A 23,757-nucleotide genomic window follows, 5' to 3' on the forward strand; every position below is an offset into this window, starting at 1 on the left:
ATGTCACCATATGTGTGAGATCGTGTATAGGATTTTGACTGTGAGATAGAAGCATGTCACCATATGTGTGAGATCGTGTATAGGATTTTGACTGTGAGACAGAAACATGTCACCATATGTGTGAGTACTGATGAAAGTACAGAGGGGTATGATCCAAGTGAGCACGCGGGCCACTGGGACACACTTACATGTGGATGTTTACATATGTGTAAGCTCCAGTGCTGAGCCTATAGTCTCTGTGATGGCTGGAAAATACACATGACCTGGTACATGTGAGCACATACAACACATACATTTTCCCACAGCTGCCTGTGCAGGTCACATGTTCTTAGGATCTGTCTCAGTTCATCCTGCATCATCTCCTCCAATCCCCACAACTTAGTAGCACCTCTTTTCTGAGCCTCAATCTGCTGCCATGCTACATAGAGGACCAAGTTAGGCTGGATGAGTTTCCAGACTTCTCCTGACTTCAAGACTAAAATGACCTCTGCCTGGGCTCTGGACAGACAGAGAGGAGGGGAAGAGACTTCTTCCAGGTTGTCTGTAAACACGGCCCGTGGAGACAGCGCTGCAAGGCAAGACAGCCACTCTCGCTCTGAAAGGCGTTGTCCCCGCAGCTACTCCTTTGGGAGCAGGGCTCTGGGGCCACTGCTGAGCACAGAATCCACCTGCATTCCATCCAGGGCTTCTTAAACCTTCATCTGAATCCCAGGAACATGTGGGAAGGGAAGAAGAGGCAACAGGCTGAGTAATTCTGCTCCCTCCAATGCTGTCCTCTCTCCACACTGGCTTTGAAGTGTGTGGTCCTCTCCCTTCCTGTCCCAGGATGAGCCAGCGTGGCAGGACTGCCTGGGAGCAGGCTTGCAAAAAAAAAATTAATTAATTAATTTAAAAAAAAAGCTTCAAGGAGCTAGAGCCTCCTCCACTCTAAAGATGACAGAACCTCAGAGTCCAGGACTGTGGGGATGGAGAAGAGAGAGCACATTTTCAGGCAGAAAGAAAACACCTGACGTCTGCTGCAAAACTCAGGGCCAATAAGAAAAACAGAAGCCACTCTGAGTAATTCGAAAAGAGGGATTGAGTTCAGGGAACTGGTTCCACGGAGGACTGAGAGGCCAGCAGCTCATGGTGGGGCAGTTTGGTGTCCAGCAACTGAAGGAACTGCTTCCACACCAAAGCTGGGTGTGAAAGGAGATGGCGACTGCTTGGCGGCAGTCTGAAATAACGTTGCAGGCAGGGGCCACAAGTGAAGCTGGAACTGCAGGTGGATGGGGGGTTCTGTAGGGGCTGAAGGTACAGAAGAGGGCAGCCAGTGCCGGGAAACTATCTTCAAAACACCTGTCCCTTCAGTAAAGAGCGTAGGCAGTAGACAGAGAGAGATATCCCAACTTCTGCCCTCCTCTTGCCCACTCCGCTAATCTCCTTCCCATTGGCCCAACACCGCAAGACACCAGCTGGTGAAGGAGCCTGGGAAAATCAATTTGGAGGAAATGAGCAGACCTGCAGGCCAGCAAACAGGCAGTACCCTTCTCACTTGCTCATGATGTACTTCACAGAGCCAAGGAACTTTCTGGAAAAGCAAAAAACTGCTTGGCAGTACCCCAGGACTCTGAATATGGTTGACTTCGATAAGAGCTCAATGGGCAGAATAGCCTCCTCTCCAGTACCACATACCCCCTGAGTGGTGCTTCACAGCATCACCACCATAGTACAACAGACTGAGGCCAGGCTCCCACCTTCCTCCTGCAGCTGAAGGTTCTGGGGCAATAGGAAACCAAATGACTCTCCACAGCCACAGCTGGAAGACAGCAGGGGAGGCTCAGACAGGTAGGAGTGACTCCTAAGCCCCAAGCCTGTGGTCAGGAGGTGTGTGTGGGGGTGATACGCTGGGTAAAATTCTGAGAAGAAGAGGGTTCTGAATTGTGTCACAACAAAGTGAATGACAGCACGTGGAGAATACGTAAAGAGGAAGCCAGGGCTGGAGCAGAGGAAGCTAAATTTGCTATGTAATAGGCAGTCGAGAGGAAAACATTAATCTCTTATGACTCCCAATGACTGAATACTGGGGCTAAAACTTGAATACAAGCTTTGGTGGGGACAGCCACATTGAAGCTGCAGATGTTCTGCATTAAGTAGTGGGCTTCCAGTTCTCAGAAGAGGAAGAGGAGAGCATGGGGCTAGGAAGTGGAGTGTAGATCTGACGTACTGCAGCTAGTGAGAGGCAGAGCTGCCCTGCAAAATGGAGACTTCTCTGCAGCACACGCCCTGACCACACCGGGGACGGCCTCGCCTGCATGGGCTATCATTGCTCAGGTGGCCACATGCATCAGACCCTGTACCCTCTGAGACCTGCCCGTTAGGCTCTGTCTGTCCGTTCCGCAGACCTCGTCTAGTTTCTGTCTTCTCAATGCCGCTTCTGATAGACAGGACAGAGAAGGTAGCACAGTCACTTCTAGTTGAAGACCCCAGGGTCTAGGGAGGCCTGGGAGGTGACTTCAGGTCTTCCTGTCACTCTGCTGCTGCTTTCTACCTAGCCACTCCTGCCACCAAACCCTCCAGGCCTCATGACTCACCCAGCAGCACTTTCACTTCCTGCTCTAGAGAAGGCCTTTGACCTGCTGTCACTGCAGAGTTCTCAGGTGCTTCATGGGCCCCAAGGAGCAGCTCAGGTCCTGCTGAGAGCAGGAAGCCCAGACCTAAGGGTCCAGGCACTCACTTCTAGTGTAAGGCATGGCAGTAGGGCTCTGGGGTTCCTGGGAGACACTGACCTATGCCAAGCCCTGCCCATACCATAAGTGGCCCTCAGCAGCTTGGCAGCCTTGGCACACAGGAAGCTGGAGCTGGAGTGTGAAGCTGGAATTGAATCTCTTACACTCCCTGATGGTCATTAAAGAGGCCCACCTGCATTCCTTCATTTCCTCACTAACCAATCTGTCCTAGTTCTTATGTTTACAAAGAGCTCATAGTGCACGTGGGGCAAGTGGGGCTAGGGAACAGAACCATCAGCAGGAAACCCCAACATCATGAGAACGTGAGAAAGAGAAAGGGCTTTGGAGAGAATGGAGCAGCAGCAGGCAGTGGGGCGGATCGTCACAGTGTACCACCAGGTCAGACATCGAGTTTGGGAAGCTTGAAGCTCTTTAATTTTGAAAGGCTCTCCTGACACACACCCCAGGATCTTACTCTGTAATTCAAGCTGACTTCAAACTCATCCTCTCTGCCTTCAAAGTACTGGGATTATAAGAATGCATTAACATGGCTGGCTCAAAAGGAATTCTCTTTCTGAAATTGAATATAAAACTGTATTTAAGTATGAGTATTGGGGAGATGGCTCAGCAGTTAAGAGGATTTGCTGCTCTTGCAGAAGACCTGAGTTCAGTTCCTAGTACTGATGTAAGGCAGTTCACAACCTCCTGTAACTCTAACTCCAGCGGGACTGATGCCCTCTTCTGGCCGTCATGGGCAACTGTATTACATGGACACACTCCTAAAAAGACACACCCACATATACATCATCAAAAATAAAAATGAATCTTAAAAAAAGAGTGAGTATTGGGGCTGGGGATACTCATTGTTAGCATACACAAGGCCCTGAGTTCAGTCCACAACACTGCAAAAAATTATTTAGAGGAAAAAGAGAAAATCCAGAACAGTACAGAAGCCTAGTACATACTTTGGTGATATCTTCACACATTTACCAGAAATATTTACAAAGAAATGCTTCCTCATTTCAACTGGGTTTCTTGTATTTAAAAATGGCTGGAGGAGGCCTTGGGGGTGGGAGCCAAGGGGTACCGCGGCAGAAAGTCACCCACACCATGCAGACAGCACTCACGGAGAGGATTTTATTAAGGGAAGGGAAGAACAGAAGCAGAGCGCTTATCTGGAGATAAAAGAAGAGAAGAGACAGGAAAAGGTAAGAGAGGAGGCCTCATGAGAAAAGAGAGGGAGAGGAAGAGGAAGAGGGTAGAGGGGAAGGGGGAGAGGGAGAGGGGGGAGAGAGGGGGGAGAGGGAGGGGAGAGGGGGGGGGAGGGGAAGAGGGAGGGGGAGGGGGAGGAGAGGGAGGGGGAGAAGGAGGGGGAGAGGGAGAGGGGGGAGAGGGAGAAGGAGGGGGAGAGGGAGAGGGGGGAGAGGGAGGGGAGAGGGAGGGGGAGGGGGAGAGGGACAAGGGGGAGAGAGGGGGGAGAGGGGAAGGGGGAGAGGGAGAGAGGGAGAGGGAGAGGGAGAAGGGGAGGGAGAGGAAGAGGGAGAGGGAGAGGGAGGGGGAGAGATGAAGGGGTTTTGGGGGTGGGCGGGGCACCGGGACACCCGGCAGGGCCCACCTCTTAAAGGGGACTTGGCGCATGCACAAACGAGCTATGCAAATGAGGCTACATAGGATGATGTGGTCAGGACCCTGAGGGGGCCAAGGTTCTGCCTGTTTACTGGCAAGCTTCCCAAAGGCCGGCCATGCTAACACTTCTCTTCCTTAGAACATTCTGTAGCTCCCAGCTACCCCAGGGGTGCCTCATGAATAACAGCAATATAGCCCTCTTGCTACAGGTATGTGGCCCAATTCTGAGGGAACCTTCCATGCTCTAGTTGAAGAGAACCGATCCTGGCTAGCTCACCTAGCTATGCAGCGTGATGTGGGCTACACTCTCTTTGGCCACTGACTGACTGACTGTGGAACCGCGAGGAGATGTTAGTTATTGTCTCTGAGCCTTGGCTTGCTCACCTGTAAAATAAATCAATGGATTGAGTGCCAGTATTGTGTTTCTGTAATAATTCGATGACATCATCCATGAAGAGCATCTCTGGCTCACTGTAAACATGAGGCAGGCAAGATTCACCAACTGCTACAGTGAGCACTACCAGCTATGATGAGGGTCTGTGGCTGCCTAATCCTGCCTTTTCGTGTGTGTGTGTGTGTGTGTGTGTGTGTGTGTGTGTGTGTGTGTGTGTGCTTTGAGGATGGAAAGAAACAGGGCAAAGAGCCCTGAACCCAAGCTCTCAGGTCCCCTGGCTCCAGGACCCGGAGCTGCAGCCCTGCAGGACCTGCTGTGTCCCAGCTTGGTTTCTGAGATGCAGGCTAGTTTCCGCCTCTCACTGCTCTGCCCACTCCTGTTTCCGGCCTCCAGTTCCTTCCCCTTTACAGACCACAGAGCGCTTTCAGAGGAAGCCACTTCTTATTTTAGCTGCATCCCTGGATAACCCCACCCACAGGTGCCCTTGCCCCCTGGGGTCCTTAAGAGGCCTGAGTCATTCTTCTGGCTGCAGCCCAAAGCCTTAGGCTGAGCAGCTGCCTCTATCCCCAGGTCAGCCATGGGACCCAGTTCTTGGCACAATCAGGAGGTCTGGCCTTGCAGCTAGGAGACCTGGGGTTAAGGCCAGCCCTGACATCCACTGTGTGATCTGTCATACGTTTCTCTACCCTTTCAGGCCCTGTCCCCCTATCCATGCTGGGGGACCTGACACTAGCAGAGCCTGAGTTGGGGGAGGTGTCTGTCACTGCTCTAGTTTCCATGGTGTCCCAGCTGTAGTGTGCTGAACAAGAGTCTCCAATCTTTTAAAGACATTATTTATTTATTTATTTTTGGGTTTTCAAGACAGGGTTTCTCTGTATAACCCTGGCTGTCCTGGAACTCTCCCTCTCTGTGTAGATCAGGCTGGCCTTGAACTCAGAGAGAGAGAGAGAGAGAGAGAGAGAGAGAGAGAGAGAGAGAGAGAGAGAGAGAGAAGAAGAAGAAGAAGAAGAAGAAGAAGAAGAAGAAGAAGAAGAAGAAGAAGAAGAAGAAGAAGAGAGGAGAGAGGTATGTACTACTTCTGGAGAGAGGGAGAGAGAGCTGGGAGCAGATAGAGCCTGCTTTGATAGGTCAGAGATCCACCTGCCTCTGCCTCATGAGTGCAGACATAGAGAGGAGAGATGAAAGATGGAGAGAAGACTGGGGCCTGGGGCACAAACACTGGAGAACAGACCTGAGTGAAGGCTTGACTGCCTTCTCAGCAAACTGTCACTTAGAGCTGGCTCTTGTTCCAGGACAGCCATGTAGACACACTAATCCATCAATCCCTCCCAGCAACATGGAGTAGTAGGCACTGTCATCAGCCCATATTCCAGATGGAACAACTGAGGCACTGCCTCCATGCTGAGCAGCTGTAAGGAGCCCAGAGCTGGTGGGGATAGAGGTATCCACACCTACAGTTACTGTAACACCAGCTGACTGCCAGTAAGCATACACTTGGGGCCCACAGGAAGTCTCTAAGAAGGGAGGAAGGAGTTCAAAAGGGTAGTTGTACCAGGTTGGTTGAGCTGAGCCCTGATGGGTTTATGAGGGGATTTTTCAAATTGACTGGAATTCAAGGCAGCATATGGAAACTGGAGACAGAGAGGTGGTGGGATAGGGAGAGAAGCAGGACTCTGAAGATATGGGTTGTGTCTGAAAGAATCACATATTTCCATGTGTCTGTCTATTCTATCCCACTTTTATCCATGAGTCCTGTGGTAGCTTGAATGCAATTGGTCCCCATAACCTCATAGGGAGTGGTACTTTAAAAGGTGTGGCTTCATTGGAGTAGGTGTGACCTTGTTGGAAGAAAGTGTGTCAGTGTGGAGGTGGGCTTTGAGGTCTCATATATGCTCAAGCCATGCCCAGTGTGGCAGATCACTTCCTGTTGCTTGCAAGATGTAGGACTCTCAGCTCCTTCTCTAGCACCATGTCTGTCTGCACACCACCGTGTCACACCTGATGATAATGGACTAAACTTCTGAAAATGTAAGCCACTCCAATTAAATGTTTTTCCTTTATAAGAGTTGCTGTGGTCATGGTGTCTCTTCACAGCAATAGAACCCCTAGCTAAGACAAGTCCATACACTCAACAAGGACAGGGAACCATGGCTGTTTATGTGTGGCCCATGGCCCTCGATCCATCCCTGGGTCCCCAGCCCTCCAATGGGCTATGACCTCTTTAAAGGAAATCTTCCTAACTTGGGCCTCACTCTTCTGTTTGCTTGCTTGGCTTTCCTTATCACCAGGGAGCATGCTCAGATTTGTGCAGTGCCCACCTAGAAAAGAAAGGGCTGGGAGGGAGGGAGGAGGGGAAGATAGGGCAAAGGGAAGGGAAGAGAGGAAGAAAAATGGTCCATACTTGGTCCCCACTGCCTGTGAGCTGCTTCTCATGTGCCAAACCCGTTAATCTTCCCAAGAGCCTTGTGAGATAAATGTTCTTAATATGAACTCACTTTACAGATGGGGAAACTGAGGCACCAATGTGTCTATCCAAGGCAGACTCTGGGCTTCATTGTGCAAGGGAGAGAGTAGCTTGATACAGAAGGAGCTCAGGACATGCAGGTGGGGCTGCAAGAAGGCGAGTGAGTTCAGGCAGATGTGCTGGAACACACTGCCACACCAGCATACTGTCCACACACCTGCACACATACTGTGGACAATGTACACAGGTTTGCATGTATGTGCATGCTTAGCTAATGTGCACATGTGTTCATGCCTGTAACACTCATGGATGTGCTCACACGTGCATGTATATCTGGGAATCTACCAGCTTACACACACACACACACACACACACACACACACACACACACACACACACACTTGCTCATGTGAACAGTTATTAACTTGTGTGTTTATTCCCAGAAACACACACACACACACACACACACACACACACACACACACACACACACACACACACAGGGTAGGTGCATTTTCAGTCATATAGTCCTCTCTACCCAAGGGCACATACTCAGGCACTCACATTCATAAGGCCTCATATGCACATTGCCACTACAATTACAAATTGGTGGCCTGTTTGAATTCTTTGCTTAAAGAAAACTTGTGACTGCATTAAAAATGTAGGGCACATTGGCCAAATAATTAAAGCGCGGAGTGCGGCCATGGGACTTCCCACCATTCTCTCGGGGCCGCCTGAGCTGGGCTGTGAACAGCAAGGCTTTGTCCTATATATCTGAGGAAGAGGCATTTTATTACAGTAATTTATCACCCCCATAAATGTGGCTCCTCGGAAATGCAGAATAATTTGGGAAGAAATATGTTTTAAAAATTAAAAATGCAGTCAGTGTGCCCCTGTCAGGTCTGCAGGGAGGCATCTCTGCGGCTCCGGTAACTGCCCGCGTAGCTCTAATACCTACAACTTCCATTATTTAAAGTGTGATTATATTTTTCCTGCTTGGAGCTTTGTCAGCTATAAATAAAAGATAAGGGTGAATTGTTGCGGGGCCTAGTAAGCACTTCCATTATTGGTACTTAAGGGGGCTTGGGGACGGAGGGGCCTGGCCGGGTGAGAGCACAGGGAGCCGGTGACTGGGCCTGAGAGCTGAGCTGATGGGGATGGGCTTCTGCTCTGGTTGTATTTTCTCATGATCCCAGGGTGGCACAACTCCCATGAGCTTCAGCTCCGTTGCCTTCATCTGCCTAGACCATCATGGGAAGTACCACAGAGGTTGCTGTCTTCGGGCAGTGGCTCCCACCACGATCCTCTCCTTAGGGACTCCACAGTCATGGGGCCACCAGGAGAGGAGGGTCCTCCTAGAAGAGGCCTTTGCTTTTCCACAATCAGCTGTTTCCAAGGGAGTCCCAGGCATGTGCCAGGTGAAGAAGGATTCAGGACACACAGTGGCTGCAACAGCTCTGGTACTACAAAAAAATGTGGGCTGTGACTTCAGAGCTGGAGAGCTACTCCAATGACAGAGTGTGACCGGGAGGGAAAGGAGGTCCCTTCCGAAACCAGACTGTGTTTTGGCAATTTTGATCACATTGTGACACTCCGAGACTGTTAAATAAAGTTTACCTTGAATCAGGGGATAGAACTACAACTAGCTGACCGGAACTGGCCATACAGAAGCCAGCAATTTAGATAGAGCAGACACACAGGTAGGAAAGGGCAGGGACTTGAGTTTGGTGATTCCTTTTGGTTTGGGGACAAGTGAAGAGACATGTCTCTTGCTGGATCTCTGACCGAAAGGTAAGATCAGCTGGTTGCTTCTCAGCTTCTCTGATCTAGCAGGTTTTTACCCCCCACATCTGACTTCTGAGTCTTTGTTGGTGAATAGAATGACAGAGACTTAGTGTAAATCTACAGATCACGGCAGCGGCAAGTCTGGGGCTCAAACTGGAAGGCCCTCCAGGCTGCGACTTGAGGAGTCAGCAGGACTTTGACTGCTGGCCATGGGGCTGCAGATGATAATTAGAACATCAGTAGATTTATGTGCAGCTGCTAAGTCAACAAAAAAAACCCATCAAGACTGGAAAACAGATCTGCTCATTTTTCAAGGGAGCAAATAATCAAAATGAAGCAGAATGTGCAAAATCTGGAGATAGTGTTTGTCCCTAATTCACATCTCCAAATCGGAAGGCCCCATGAGTTCACAGATGGGTGACCGTGGCCACACAGCTATGTGTTTCCACTTCCTCAAGCTTCAGTTTGCTCATCTGTAATTGGGGATAGCAGCACTGGGTCTCAGGGCAGTTAAGTACAAACAACCTCCATGGTGTGTTGGGCCTGGCTGTGGCCATTCTCTACTCAGTAATGTTGGTGAAATCAAGTCAGACAGAGGTCTAACATTGCACATTTTCCAGTGACTTAAAAATCCATGTCCATGTAAAAGCCTGCATAGGTGTTTGAAGTGGCTTTCTTCAGAACTGGCAAAATTTGAAAGTAGCCAAAATAGTCCTCAATAGAGGACTGGGTAAACACACTGTTGCTCAACCAGACAGTGGAATGCTACTCATTGATAGAAAACAAATGAGCCATAGGAATGGTGAGTTAATGTTTACCATGCATGCAATTCCAGCTTGAGCCTCAGATGATGGTGATGGCTGCACACATGAAGATGGAGTTAATATTGCTGAGCTGCACACTTAAATTTGCTGTAATAGGGTGAGAGGGAGAGGGTGTAGTGTCTGTAAAGTGCTTGCTATGCAGGTATGAGGACCTGATTTGGGATCCACAGCACTCATGTAACAGCATGGAGGCATGAGCTTGTAATCCCAGTGCTGGGGAAGCAGAGCCAGAAGGATCTCAGAGACCTGCTGGCTGCCCGGTTCAACTGAATTGGTGAACTCCCAGCCCAGTGGTTATGAGAACGAGTTTTTAATTATCAACTTGCTCAATCTAGAATCATCTGAGAAGAGAACTCAGTTGAGGAATTATCTATATCAGGTTTAACTATGGGCATGTCTGTGAGGGGTTATCTTGACCAACAATTAATGTAGAAGGACCCAGTCCACTGTGGGTAACACCATTCCATAGGTTAAGAGCCCTGGACTATGTAAGAGTAAATAAGCATAGAACAAGCAGACAACATGGATGTATTTATTTATCTCTGTTCTTGATTGTGGATGTGACATGATTAGCTCTTGGAGTTCCTGCCTTAACTTTCCCTCAGTGACAGACATAAGTCTGGAACTGCAAGCCAAATAAACCTTTTCCTCCTCTAAGCTGCTTATTGTTGTGAGAGACCCAGTCTCAGAAGACATACACCAACCTCAACACATGTACACACACACATGTAATACATATACACAAAAAATGATTACAGCAGAAAATTTACTAATGCATATTATAATGATGATGACATTATTACAGTAATAGAAATTAAGCAATGAAAAGACATGGAGAAAGCACAAATGTAAATTACTGATTGAAATAGGCAGGTCTGAAAAGGCTCTAATTCTATAATTCCAATTCCATGAAATCCTGGAAGAGACAAAACTGTAGTGACAGTAAAACGGTCCATGTCTGTCAGAGGCAGGGCCCAGGGGTGCGGGACAGTGGATCTCTTTTGCATGATTCTGCAATGACTGCTCCATACCTCCAGGGGTTACTCATAATGAATAAATTAAATTTGTATCCATTAGTCATTATACATCTTCGTTACATATAGAACATGCAGTCTGGTGGGTGGATCCCATGTAAATGGTGGGCTTTAGTTAATGAGAGTGTATCCATATCACCTATCAGCTGAGGCAAATGTAACATAGTCACACATTAGTCAGTATGGGAAGTAGTGGGGTGGTGGCTGGGGCAGTGCATAGGCATTCTGTGTACTTCCTGGTTCTTTTCCTGTAAACCTAAAGCTGTTCTAAAAATCATCTCTTAGAACTTGAGATTAACATGCTTTCAGGCCAATGAGGCAGCTTACAGGAAAGGTGCTTGTCATGCAAGCCTAGTGGCTTGAGTTTGATCCCTGATCACACAGAGGTAGGAGAGAACTGTCTTCATAAAGTTGTCCTCCGACCTCCCCATGTGCACCATGACACCCTCTCCATTATGCACACTCACAATGGTGAAAAGAAAACTTTCCTTCTTTAAAACAAACGGACAAAAACCCAATAAACAAAACCTATTGTCTGTATAGTGTATATGTGTGTAAACATTCCTCTGTCTGTGTCTGTGTCTGTATAGTGTATATACATTCCTGTGTGTGTGTGTCTGTGTAGTGTATGGGTGTGTACACATTTCTGTGTGTATGTCTGTATAGTGTATGGGTGTGTGCACATTCTTCTGTGTGTGTCTGTATAGTGTATATATATTCCTGTGTGTGTGTGTGTATAGTGTACAGGTGTGTACACATTCCTCTGTGTGTATGTTTGTGTCTGTATAGTGTATACATTCCTGTGTGTGTCTGTGTTTGTATAGTGTATGTATTCCTGTTGTAGAATATTATTTTAAGGTGTGTTACCTTTTGTTTATGTTGCATTTGTTTAACTCTGTGAAGCTGTGTTACTATGCCTGTCTAAAACACCTGATGGTCTAATAAAGAACTGAACGGTCAATAGCAAGGCAGGAGAAAGGATAGGCAGGGCTGGCAGGCAGAGAGAATATATAGAAGGAGAAATCTGGGAGGGAAAAAAGAAGGAGCCAGAGAAGGAGGAGGACTCCAGGGGCCAGCCACCCAGGTATACAGCAAGTCACGGAGTAAGAAACAAAGAAAAGTATACAGGAATAGAAAAGAAAAAGCCCAGAGGCAAAAGATAGATGGGATAATTTAAGTTAAGAAAAGCCGGCTAGAAACAAGCCAAGGTAAGGCCAGGCATTTATAATTAAGAATAAGCCTCCGTGTGTGATTTATTTGGGAGCTGGGTGGTGGGCCTCCAAAAGAGCAAAAGAGTAAAAAAAAAAAAAAAAACAAAAAAAACAATGAACAACATATTCCTGTGTGTGTTTGTGTCTGTAGAGTGTATGTACAGGTATATGTATAAGCATATACACATTCCTGAGTGTGTTGGCGGGCATGCATGTTTGTGCATCTGGAGGTCAGAGGCTGATCGTGAGTGTCTTAGGCACTTTCCATCTTATTTTTGAGGTAAGGTCTCTCACTGAACCTGGATCTCATCAACTTGACAAGGCTGGCTGGTGGTGAGATCCAAGAATCCTTCCTCTCTCTGCCTTCCCAAATGTGGGATTCCAGACACACACTGCTTCACTGTGCACGTCTTTATTTCACATGGCTGCTGGGAATCCCAAATCTCATCCCCATGCTCAAGTCACAAGAGCTTTACCAACGGAGCCATCTCCCTAGTCCTGAAATTAAAACTACAAAATAGCAATAATTAGAAAGGCTAGCTGGAGGTCATGGCGGACTTTCCTTCAGTCTTTAATACCATGGAGTGCAGGGTTGGAAGATACCTCAGCCATCATTCTGCTCAGGGTTTTGGTTTTGTTTGTTCTGTTTTTTTAAACCTTTGGGGAAAACTATGGCCTTCCCAAGACACTTAAAAAATTCATCATTCTTAAATTATACTTTAAGAGACCAGAGCAAGTGGGATGGGAATTTGCTGGTGTGTGGGTGAGGGTGGGTCCCTGCCTTTGCCTGTTCCCACTCCCCAGCTGTCCTGCTTTTAGAATTTCGTAGTATAAAACAATGTTGCTGATTTAGCCCACATGGAGCTGGGACTGGTTGGCTCTGCTTGTCATCTAGCCTTGCCCTGTATTGGCCAACAGAGTAATCTACCTGTAAAATACAATAAAGTGAGAGCTGAGCCACCACAGAGAGGAAGAAAGTAAAGGACAGTGGGAAGAGCATAGGCAGATGGCTGGAAGTCTCCTAAGAACAGAGGGTTCTAACAGTAAAGGCATTTGCTAGGGGATCGTGGTAATGGCATCACTTAAGCGGAGGGCAAGAACTAAAGGGGACAGATGTTCGTGTGAGGGGATCTCACAGAGAGGTTAACTGTGGCCAGGCTAGGTTACTTGTGGTGGCAGAGAAAGGCTTCCTATTCTTGGCTCCTTCCTGTCACTTGCTCATGAATGAATCCATTTCCATTGAGTGCCAGGTGTTCTGAACACCAGGACCAAAAGTTCCCCTTCCTGTGGATACGTGTGAGGCATGCTGAATACAAGCCTAAACCTTGATGAATGAAACCAGGCACCATCAACAGCATCATCTTTACTACCGCTGGGATATTGGGGGTAGTGACTCAGCATGTTCATATTTTTGTTTTCTTCTCTGTGAAATGGAGGAATAGAACAGCAGTTGCCTAACATGTTGTCAAGATGAAATGATGCAGTACTGTGTCAAGTGCATAGGCATTGTAGGATCACAAAACATTAGCCCCACTTCACTCCCATAGAGATTAAGATTAAACCCAAGGACTTGCACATGTCAGGCAGTCACTCCAGCTTCTGGGCCTTTAGCAGGGCAGTTTGGAGGCGTGCGTGCGTGCGTGTGTGTGTGTGTGTATGCATGTTGGACCTTGGTTGCACAGTTCTTTAGTGTGAACTTTGTAGATGAAGACATCAAGTCACAATGTCAAAAGATTAGTCAAGCCTGGAAGTGCAATGGCTCCGCTCTCCAGCTTGATTCCCTCCTGCGTCTGTTTCTCTTCTGGGCTGTGTACAGACTCTACAAGGACACTGAGCCACCGCAGTGGTTTCTTGTAGAAAGTGGAATAGGGAGGAAGGCTCCTGACTATTTTGTACCCAACTGAGGCCAGGATGCCTACTGTAGGAGCCCCAGGTCCCAATCAGGCAGAAGGCAGAGCTTGTTTCCAATGCACATTTCACAGATCTGTTCTCTCTCCATGACTTGGCTAGTCCTCAGCCTCACGCTTTGGGGACTTGCCTGGCCCCCCAGGCTTCCAGCCCAGACTTTTCCTGGAACAACACCTTGTGTTGTCACCTTCTTCCTCCTGATTCTGTGGTCAAGGGGAAGAATTAAAACTTGCCTCGTGGTGTGAGGTTGTGGTGATGGCTGCAGAAGAGCGACTTTCAACTTCTAGGAATCAACCCTGACAATCAGATAGGGCTGAGTCATTGACAGGGCCCCGTCTGTGGAGATTTCAGTCAGGTCAGATGGTAGGAGTGCATGTGTGCCTGTGTGTGTGTGAGCGTGTGGGAGGGGGCATGCAGAGGTCTCTGGTTCTGCTTCCTCCCTGGGAGGCCCAGACCCTTCAATACTGTTTCTGTCCTGAGATGGGAAGGAAGGACTCATCTAGCAGGTGCCAATCCAGGCCAGCTGAGGTGTGCTAAATTAGGTCCTAGAATGTCACAGCTGTGGAAACCCAGAATTTTGTTTTGCAGATGAGGAAACTAGACTCAGAGAAATCAAGAGAGTTGTCTAACTCCTGGACAAGCCCCACAAGTATCTGGGCCCTAAACTCAGGGCTCCCCAAAGATTGCCACACAGCTCCCAGTAAGTGCTCTTTCCCAAATCCCAGCCTCAGACACTGTCCTGAGGGTCAGATAACCACAGAAAAAAGAGCAGGGGGACCACAGTTGGTCAAAGCCCACCTCTGAGTGGGTCCTGCTGGATGGCGCTCAATATCTCTTTTCTGAGACCTGACTCCTCATGTGGGGCTGTGTTTGTCTCCTCCCTCTCTGTTCTCCTGATAATGGCTAGGCAAACTTTAAATGGACCCAGAATCAATCTGGACCAGAAGGCTTCTGTCTCCTGTGCCCTGGGCATTGGTGTGCAAAGATGCTGGGCCACCTTCCTGACTGTGCATTTGAAGTGAGACGTGGGGCTTGGACTGAGATGGCTGTATTTGGCCAGATGCAAACAGAACAGTGGAGAAGCCCGGGTCACTGAGAGGCTAAAGCAGGTTTATGAGGGGGCAGGGACAGGGTGAGAAACCATGGGACAGACAACCATGGAGGAGAGAAAGAGAAAAACAGAAAGATAGTATTGGTGAAATTATTAAGGCCACTCCACGTAGTTAAAAGGAAGATTTATTTAGTGGCATAACTTACAAATGAAGGGATAGGTAACAGGGTCTGGGAAAGACGCAGCACAGTCCGGCGGTGTTCTCTGGAGAACTCTGCTCGGTCTACCTCCAGTGTCCAGGGTCCAGGAAACAAGAGAGGGTGGTGCATCCGGATCTCGGGTCTTCAGGGCCCTCTCTTGGCCCCGCCTTGTAGGCGTGATAGTTACCGAATCCTCATTGAGGATTGGAACTTCCAGATCAAAGCTGGAATGGCTACCCACTACATCTCCCCCTTTTGTCTAAATAAGAAGGTTCTAACTTAATACAAGACTATATACAAAGGAATGGTTATCAAATATTGTCCAGGAGTAATGAGGGATAATGACCTAGATAAGATGGAACTACAATCAATGCAAACAATATCAAGTAAGAAACACATACTAAAATCCAGAGAAGTCTAGAGTGTAGGTAAATGGTATGTTACAAAGATCATTCCAAAAGGTGTCCTATCCTAAAGAACCTGAATCTAATACTTAATATGTTCTATCTAAGATTATATATATACTAAGTTGTAACTATAACTGCTAATCTTCAGTCTCATCAAAGACCTGAGAAGAAATATAATGGTACCTGAGAAATGGTAGATGGATGCAAGCAACTTTCAGGAATCTTGCAAGAGTAGACCAAGATAGCTGGAAGCCTGGACAGTCACCTAATGTTTCTCAGCATTGTTGGTGCATTCAAATTGGCTACAGGTTTAGAGTATCTGACAGACCATTTTCAGAAGCAGGAATTCTGAAAGACCATCTTACCCTGTCTTGGCAGAGTACAGTGGTCGCTTTCCTTGTGTCCCGCTTGTCCAGAAAGGACAGCATTCGTACTGTCAACAGTCGAGGCAAGGGCAGTTCTTTGCCCAGTAGGCAATTTTGTGCCAAGAAGACAAACTTCCAAATGGAAATGTCTTAGAAGCCCAACATTCTGTTGGGATCAAATTGGTGCTGCCAGGAGCAATTGTGTCTCACGTCAACAGAATTCTAAGTTATTTAAATGCCATATTCTCTAGGTCTATGAAGTGTTTGAAGATTACCTGTCCATCTGACCTATGTATCTGTAAATCTGGATAACCTAACTAACGTAACTATAGAGATGACAAGCACAGGTGACTATAAATCTATAAGTCTTATCTACCGAAATAACCTAAGGACTAAGGCTTCATGTAAACAAGGTAAACAGTCTATAAGCAAATGTATGGTAAAGAATGATGACTTCAAAATTGTGACAATACACAAGATATTTATAACAGAGGTAGGAATATATAGTGCAATATGACAATAATCTTAAAATATATATCAATATACAGAATATCCTAAACAGAAGTAGAACATACATAAAGTATGACAGATATAAATTTACATTTGCATCAATATACAAATATTTTAAATAAGAGTAGAAATATATGTACATTATAACAAATATAGTTCTGTATTTGTATCAATATACAAATTATCTTAAACAGAAATATAAAAATAGTTTACATTTGTATCAACAAGACAGGATAAAGCACAGGCAAACAGGCAGGCAGGTGTGTGTTCCTGAACTGGAGAGAGGTGGACAAGAGACCAAGGGATGGAGGTAGAGAAGAAATAAAATAAGCAGAGAGAGAGAGAGAAGAAGAGAGACAAGCACCATTGGTCTTCTCTAGCCAACGACCCTGAATCGTCAAGTTCAACAGACTTGACTGAATATTTGAAAGAAGAAAACCCCACATTTGTAGTTTCTTTGGTTTTGTTTGTTTTTCAAGATGGGGTTTCTCTGTGTAGCCTTGGCTGTCCTGGAACTGGCTCTGTAGACCAGGCTGGCCTGGAACTCACAAAGATCCCCCTGCCTCTATCTCCTGAGTGCTGGGATTAAAGGCATGCGCCATTATGCCTGGCCATTGTTTTCTAAACCACACAGCTTAACTGTGCTGTTCATGGCACCCATATTGCATTAGGTGTGATCAGTCATCTCAAGGTGATTTACTGCATTCAGGAGGCTGGATGTTGTGGTGTGTGCCTGTAATCCCGGCACTCTGGAGACACAGCAGGAAGGAAAAGTTTGGAATAGCCAAACTACATCTCAAGGTGGCGGTAGGGCTTGGCATCATTCACATGGTCCTGGTTTTGTAAACACATATAATGCAAGAGTAAGGTAGCTACAGAGGCTTGCACTAAGGTTCCAGAAAACCCCAGAGGCCAAGCCATGTGCAGGAGGATGAGCGTCTGCCTCATGGTACTCATGAGCAGATGGTGCAGGTGTAACCTATGTTTGCCAAGGAAAGTTGCCTTTTCTGCATGATGGATTTTATCCCTCAAACCTTGAGCCAAAATAAGTCCTTTCCTCCTTAAGTTATGTCTTGTTGGTGAGGTTATAGGATGTGTCCACCGAACACCTCAGGCCTTGCCTCTCTCTGCCTAAAGCTATCATTGCCCACTAGGCTGTGCTTAGCTCTGGCTGGGGCAGGCTGACAGTGTTGGGGAGTCAGTGCCCCAGAAGTATCTCAGCCACTCGGCCTACAGTTGGTGCAGTTCCTCCTGGCCTCCCCACTTACCGGAGCTCTCTGGAGGGCTCCAACCCAAGTTGCTCCTTGGCTGCTCAGCACATTAGGGTTGCCCCAACCCCTCCCTTGTCTCTACCACCTGCCACTTCCTGCTAACACCTCTTGTGATCAACTCATCACACAAGCTACACTCAAAGCCTAACTTTAAGATGTCTTTCTAGAGCCGGGCATGGTGGCGCACGCCTTTAATCCCAGCACTCGGGAGGCAGAGCCAGGCGGATCTCTGTGAGTTCGAGGCCAGCCTGGTCTACAGAGTGAGTTCCAGGAAAGGCGCAAAGCTTCACAGAGAAACCCTGTCTTGAAAAACCAAAAACAAAACAAAAAAAAAGTCTTTCTAGAACAACTTCATCAATGACAGGAATTCGCCTGAGAGAGACTGTCAGAGGCTCCATACAGATGAGATGTCAGGGTTCAGGGTGAGTTTCAAAGAGGCATGTCAGGGGATGTGCATTTCCAGAACATGGAACTGGGTCAGACTGTGCCATTGAGTGACAACTCTGCCCTTACTAGGAACGAGGCAGTGACCTCTGCCTATCTCAGCGTTTGTTGTTTTTAAAGACAAGTTCTCGCCATGCAGCCCTTGCTACCTGGAACTTGCTCTGTAGACCAGAGTCAGCTGCCTGCCATGTACGCTGTCCTGAAGATGGAGGGGACGATTTATGTAAAAATGCTTAATTCGCAAGTGCTAAAGTATCATTGTCTTGAGTGACTCAGATTCATAAAGGCCTTCTCCTAAATTCCTTGCTCAGGAGCTTGAGGTTTGCCAGAGCACCCCTACCAGAGACCTGAGAACCATCTTGGATCCCACCCTGGACCCACTACTTCCCCACATCCCATGATGCCTCTGTTAAATAGTGCTACTGGTTCTGTCCTGCCCATTGTTCCTCTCTTCCCCATTTGTGGTCCTACCTCACTCTTTCCTGGTCCCAGCTACAGAGCCCTCTCTACACTCCCCACTCAGCCTCTGCTCCTCCAGGGGGCTCTCCCTTACCCACCCCTTCAGGACATGTTTGAATGTCCCCTATCCTAGGTCAGGCCATTCCTCACTGTCACAGCACAGAGGGTTGGAGCCAGGGATGACTGAGCCATTAGGAACCAAATCCCCATCCTCACCATGGCTCACAAGGGCTTTTCCAATCTGACCCAGGCCTTTCAGATTCACCTCACCTCTGATGACCACTCTCCAGACCCATTGGCTGTCTTCTGCTGCCTCAAGCCCTTTACACACACTGTACCATCTGCTTGCATGGCTCATCTGCCTTCACTGAAATGACTCCCTTTCATCGTCCAGGTCCAACTCCTAGAGACATCTTTGACCCTCCTACAGTCTAACATCGGTCTCCTTTGTTCTTCGTCCACATCCTGTTTCTCCTTTTGAGACTTAATAAGGTTTGTAATTACCTGTGTTTGTTGGCTTGATTTTTATCTGTCTTTACTCTTAAACATAATTCCATGAGGACAAGGCTTTGACTGTCCTGCCTGCCACTTAACCTCCCTGTAGCCAGCACAGGGTCCCCAGCATGAATGAGTCAATGGATGATAAATGACCAAATGCCTGAAACTTGGCAAGTGGTAGAGCATGGTCCAAAGGCTGATTTTGTCTGCTCCTGAGGACCACGCAAACCTCTGTGGTGACACTGTCACCAGGGTGTCAGGCTTGTGAAAATCTTGCAAGTTCCTGTCTCTTTAGGAGCTCTGTATGAGCAAAAGGCCAGCAATGTACACCAGCCACCAGTGTACAGCAATGTACAAAAGGTCATCAAAGCCAGAGGGCAACCGCCTTCTTCCCCAGAATGGGTCCAGGGCCCCTGTTTGGCTTCATGAGGACAGTCGAATTCTAATATAATGATGGTCTGGTTTTAGAACACCTACTCCCTCACCTACACATGTGTGATACTGTGCTTTTGTGAATGGACTGAAATGACAATAAAAACATCCAATAAGTAGCAATTATTTATTAAGTATTGATTTAATTAAGTAGTATTACCATAGTAACTATTAAAATGTTGGATAAACAACCACTAAGCCAATATTCAGAGTTTAATCAGAAAACTTGAGCTCTCTAGGTCACATAAGAGCCTAACTGGGGACCCACAAGAACAGAGAACACGGTGGGAACAAGTGGTCTGAGACAGGAAAGCCAACCAAGTCTGCCCTTTCAGCATCTTTGAGGAACAAGAAAAGCTGTTCTGGAAGTTTAGCCTGAGTCAGAGGACTGCAAGTGTCCCATGTGGTAGACAGAGCCTGAAACACACTTCTCAAGAGCTGCCCCGGACTAGGTGGGCACAGGGGCTCGTGGCTATGCCTTCTGCCAGTAAATCAGGCCCTAGCCAGGGCCAGAGCCTTGCCCCTTATCTGTTTTCTGCCACTATAACTTAATACTCAGGACCGGATAAACTTATAAAGAACATGGGTTTATCTAGTCCATGGTTGTGGGGTCTGGGAATCCCAAAAGCATGGCACTGGCATCTGCTGAGCTCTTATTTTTTTTTTTTTTTTTTTTTTGCCACATGATAACATGTCCCATGATGAGACAAGGCAAGTATGTCACACCTTTCTTCCTCTTGTTACAAGACCATCCTAGGTGACCCACCCTGTGACCTCATTTAATCCCAATGAACTCTTGAAGTCCCCACCTCCAGATACCATCTGAGCACGGGTTCCAATGTGTGAAGTGTGGGGGATGTGTACCCTGGGTGCCTGGACCCGGGGACCACATAGGCAGATTCGTCCTGAAGAAGAGCTGACTCAGCTGTGTCCAGGGTGTGGCTGTTAAGGTCTGAGGAGTTTAAGCAAGCCCTTAAAGTGCAGACAGAGTGTGTGCTGCTACACCAGCTCCCTCAGCACACCCCAGAGCCCTCACTTTCAGCTTCCACCAATTTCCATGATATAAATATTCTCACTGTGACTCCTGTGTTCATTTCAGAGGGGCAGACGTCACTGGATGCAAACTCAGAAGAGAGTCAACTCCAGCATGGCCCTCTGGGAAGCAAGGCTCAGAGGAGCTGGTCAAAAGGATTCATTGGCTGGGGGTGGCCTGGGGCAGCAATCCTGATCCATTGCAGAAGGACAAGGCACAGCCAGGCAGCTCCTTCCAAAGGGGTCACAAGACATAGTAAGTTTCTCTGTCACTTGTGGGGCTAAGAGCTGCAGGGAGTTGGGAAGTCAGCCTTGTGGAAGAAGAACTATATAGATGAGGCAGGGGGGAGTGGCCCGAGAGGGAGGGGGAGTAGCTGTACAAAGGTCAAAGAGGTGAAAGGTCTGTAGGACATTCAGTCTGGGGGAAGGAGGAAACAAGAGAGGCCCCTGAAATGATGAGGAGCCATCTAAGACTCTGGTGCTAAGGGACACTGAATCTGATTCCTCCATAGATGCTTGGGAGTTGAGAGCGGGAGGGACCAGTTAAAAGCATCTAAGCAGGTGGACTAAGGAGATGGCTTTTGGGTAAAGTGCACAAGCATGAGGTCCTGAGTTCTGATCCCACGTGATCCCAAGAACAGAGGCCGAGAGAGGTGGATGCTAGGAAACCACTGGCTAGTCAGTCTAGTTAAAGTAGCAAACTCCAGATTCAGTGAGACTATGACTCAAAAAATAGGGTGAGGTGATTTGGGAGCGACATTCTGGCATTGACCTCTGTCGTCCACAATCCCGTGCACAGGTGAGCACACCTGCACACACAGAACACCCAAACAGCTGCAAATATTTCAGCAGGAGACAAGACAAGGGATGCTTGAGTCAGAAAGAAAAGGGGATGATTTCAAAACATATTTCAGAGAAGAGATGTGGAGGGAGCAAACAGTGACCAAGGTGCTGGCGAGAGGTTGCTTGGAAATCAGGCTGGTGATGGTGCAGTTTGCCAAAAGGAGGAAGCTAGAGAAACATTAGTTGGGCATGGGGAAAGCATTATGGGGGATGCTTTGCCACCTATGGACTCCAAGTTTCCTCACTAGGGGCCTCCCCATCTCAGGCATCCCAGTGGGAGAAAAGGTCAGGACTAGACACCACTTGCAGAGCAAATTAATGCAGATTATTGCAAGTGTAAACCCAGTGCCAGCTGAGGATGCAGAGACCCTTGTTCAAGCTTCATGGTCAGTGAGATGGTCAGCAGGAGAAGAAGCTTGCTGCCAGGCCTGGCAACGTGAGTTCAATCCCGGAACTGACGTAATGGAAGGGGAGAACTGACTCCTGAAAGTTGTCCTCTGACTTCCACACATTTGCTATGGTACACACACATTCACCATCACCCTACACACACACACACACACACACACACACACACACACACACACACACACATACACACACACATTCACCATCACCCTACACACACACACACACACACACACACACACACACACACACACACACACAGACACACACACACACACACATACACACACACACACACACATACACACACACACACACACACATTCACCATCACCCTACACACACACACACACACACACACACACACACACACATTCACCATCACCCTACACACACACACACACACACACACACACACATACACACACATTCACCATCACCCTACACACACACACACACACACACACACACACACACACACACACACAAATAAGTAACTGTAATAAACTTGAAAAATGCCAGTTTCAAGACAGTGACATCAAGGCATTAAAACCAAACCTGGAGCTGCACAGGGCACATGTCCCTGAAGTTACTTCTGACAAAGGGCAATTATTTTCCCAGCACTTCTTGCACTCAGCAGTCATGTGGATGCTATTTAGTAGATGGCATCTACTAGCGTGGAATCAGGTGACAATGACTAAAGATGGAGGGCGACAGAGAGAGGGAAGCCAGTGCTGTGCTGTCTCCACAGTGATGTTAGAGGTTAGACAGAAGACTCAGAGGGTAACAAAAGTAGACAGAGTGCAGGAATTCATAGTGGACACTAAGAGAGGCAAAACTGTCCAAGATTGAAGATGTGCTCAACCACGTTGAGCTCTGTGCTGAGAGGTCGGGGGACACACTGCTGTGTGGCAGAGAGGGGCAGCCCCTTGAGGATGGCCTTCTCAGGCTTACCGTGCACAGAGTGAGATGGCAAATTCTGATTGCTCTGATCCAAGGTGGAGCCTGAGATGACACATTTCTGACAAGCTCTTCAGCAAGGCTGAGCCTCTGTTCCAAGGACAGTGCATGGACAAGTAGGTTCCAGGACAGTGGCTTTTCAAATCAGGTTTCCCAGTGGAAAGGTCTGGAAAGCCTAACCAACATCCTCCGCCCCTCTATCTGACCCAACAAATGAAATCAAAGTCTCCTAGAGGTGAGCCAAGACCCTGAAAAATTTTAAATTCTACGGGTGAGTCTAACACATGACCAAAGCCAAGGATTATTCCTAAGGAGTCTGGTTCGTCATCAACCACTTCATTTGTTACATAGATATGTCTTCCCTTACAATCGTTACACATGGACTGTTAAGTTTTTTTAACTTTATTTTACATGCATTGGTGTGAAGGTATCAGATCCCTTGAAACTAGAGTTGCAGACAGTGTGAGCTGCCACATGGGAATTGAACCTAGGTCCTCTGGAAGAGCAGCCAGTGCTCCTAACTCCTGAGCCATCTCACCAGTCCCAACTGGGTTTATCTTGTATATTGTTATCAGAATTTCATACCATTTTGTCTTTTCTTTAGTTATTGTTATTGCATGTGTGTATGAATGCAAGCACACACATCCCACAGTGTGAGTGTGAAAGACAGAGGAGAACTTTGGGGGGTCAAGTCTTTCTTTCCATGATGGGTCTGGGGGATCAAACTCAGGTGGTCAGGCATTCATGGCAAGACATTTCACCCACTCAGCCAACATCTTGCTTGCCCTAAAACTGCTTTTCTTAGAGTTTAGCGTTTATTGCAATGCACAGGTCTGGACATTTTCATTATAATTGTTACTGTTATTATTGGTATTTTTAAAATAAGAAGAGCCACATGGGGATGAGTGGGCAAAGCACAGAAA

At 47.5% G+C, this 23,757-nt stretch overlaps 1 pseudogene; it reads right to left on the reverse strand.

Moving 5' to 3' along the window:
• Positions 1 to 1,083: 1,083 nt before the first annotated feature.
• Positions 1,084 to 23,757, reverse strand: part of LOC128102541 (60S acidic ribosomal protein P1-like) — a 105,310-nt pseudogene continuing 82,636 nt past the window's right edge.

This window comes from Peromyscus californicus, unplaced genomic scaffold (genome assembly GCF_007827085.1).
Source record: "Peromyscus californicus insignis strain IS unplaced genomic scaffold, ASM782708v3 Scaffold_7__1_contigs__length_154581171, whole genome shotgun sequence".
Lineage (NCBI taxonomy): Eukaryota > Metazoa > Chordata > Mammalia > Rodentia > Cricetidae > Peromyscus > Peromyscus californicus.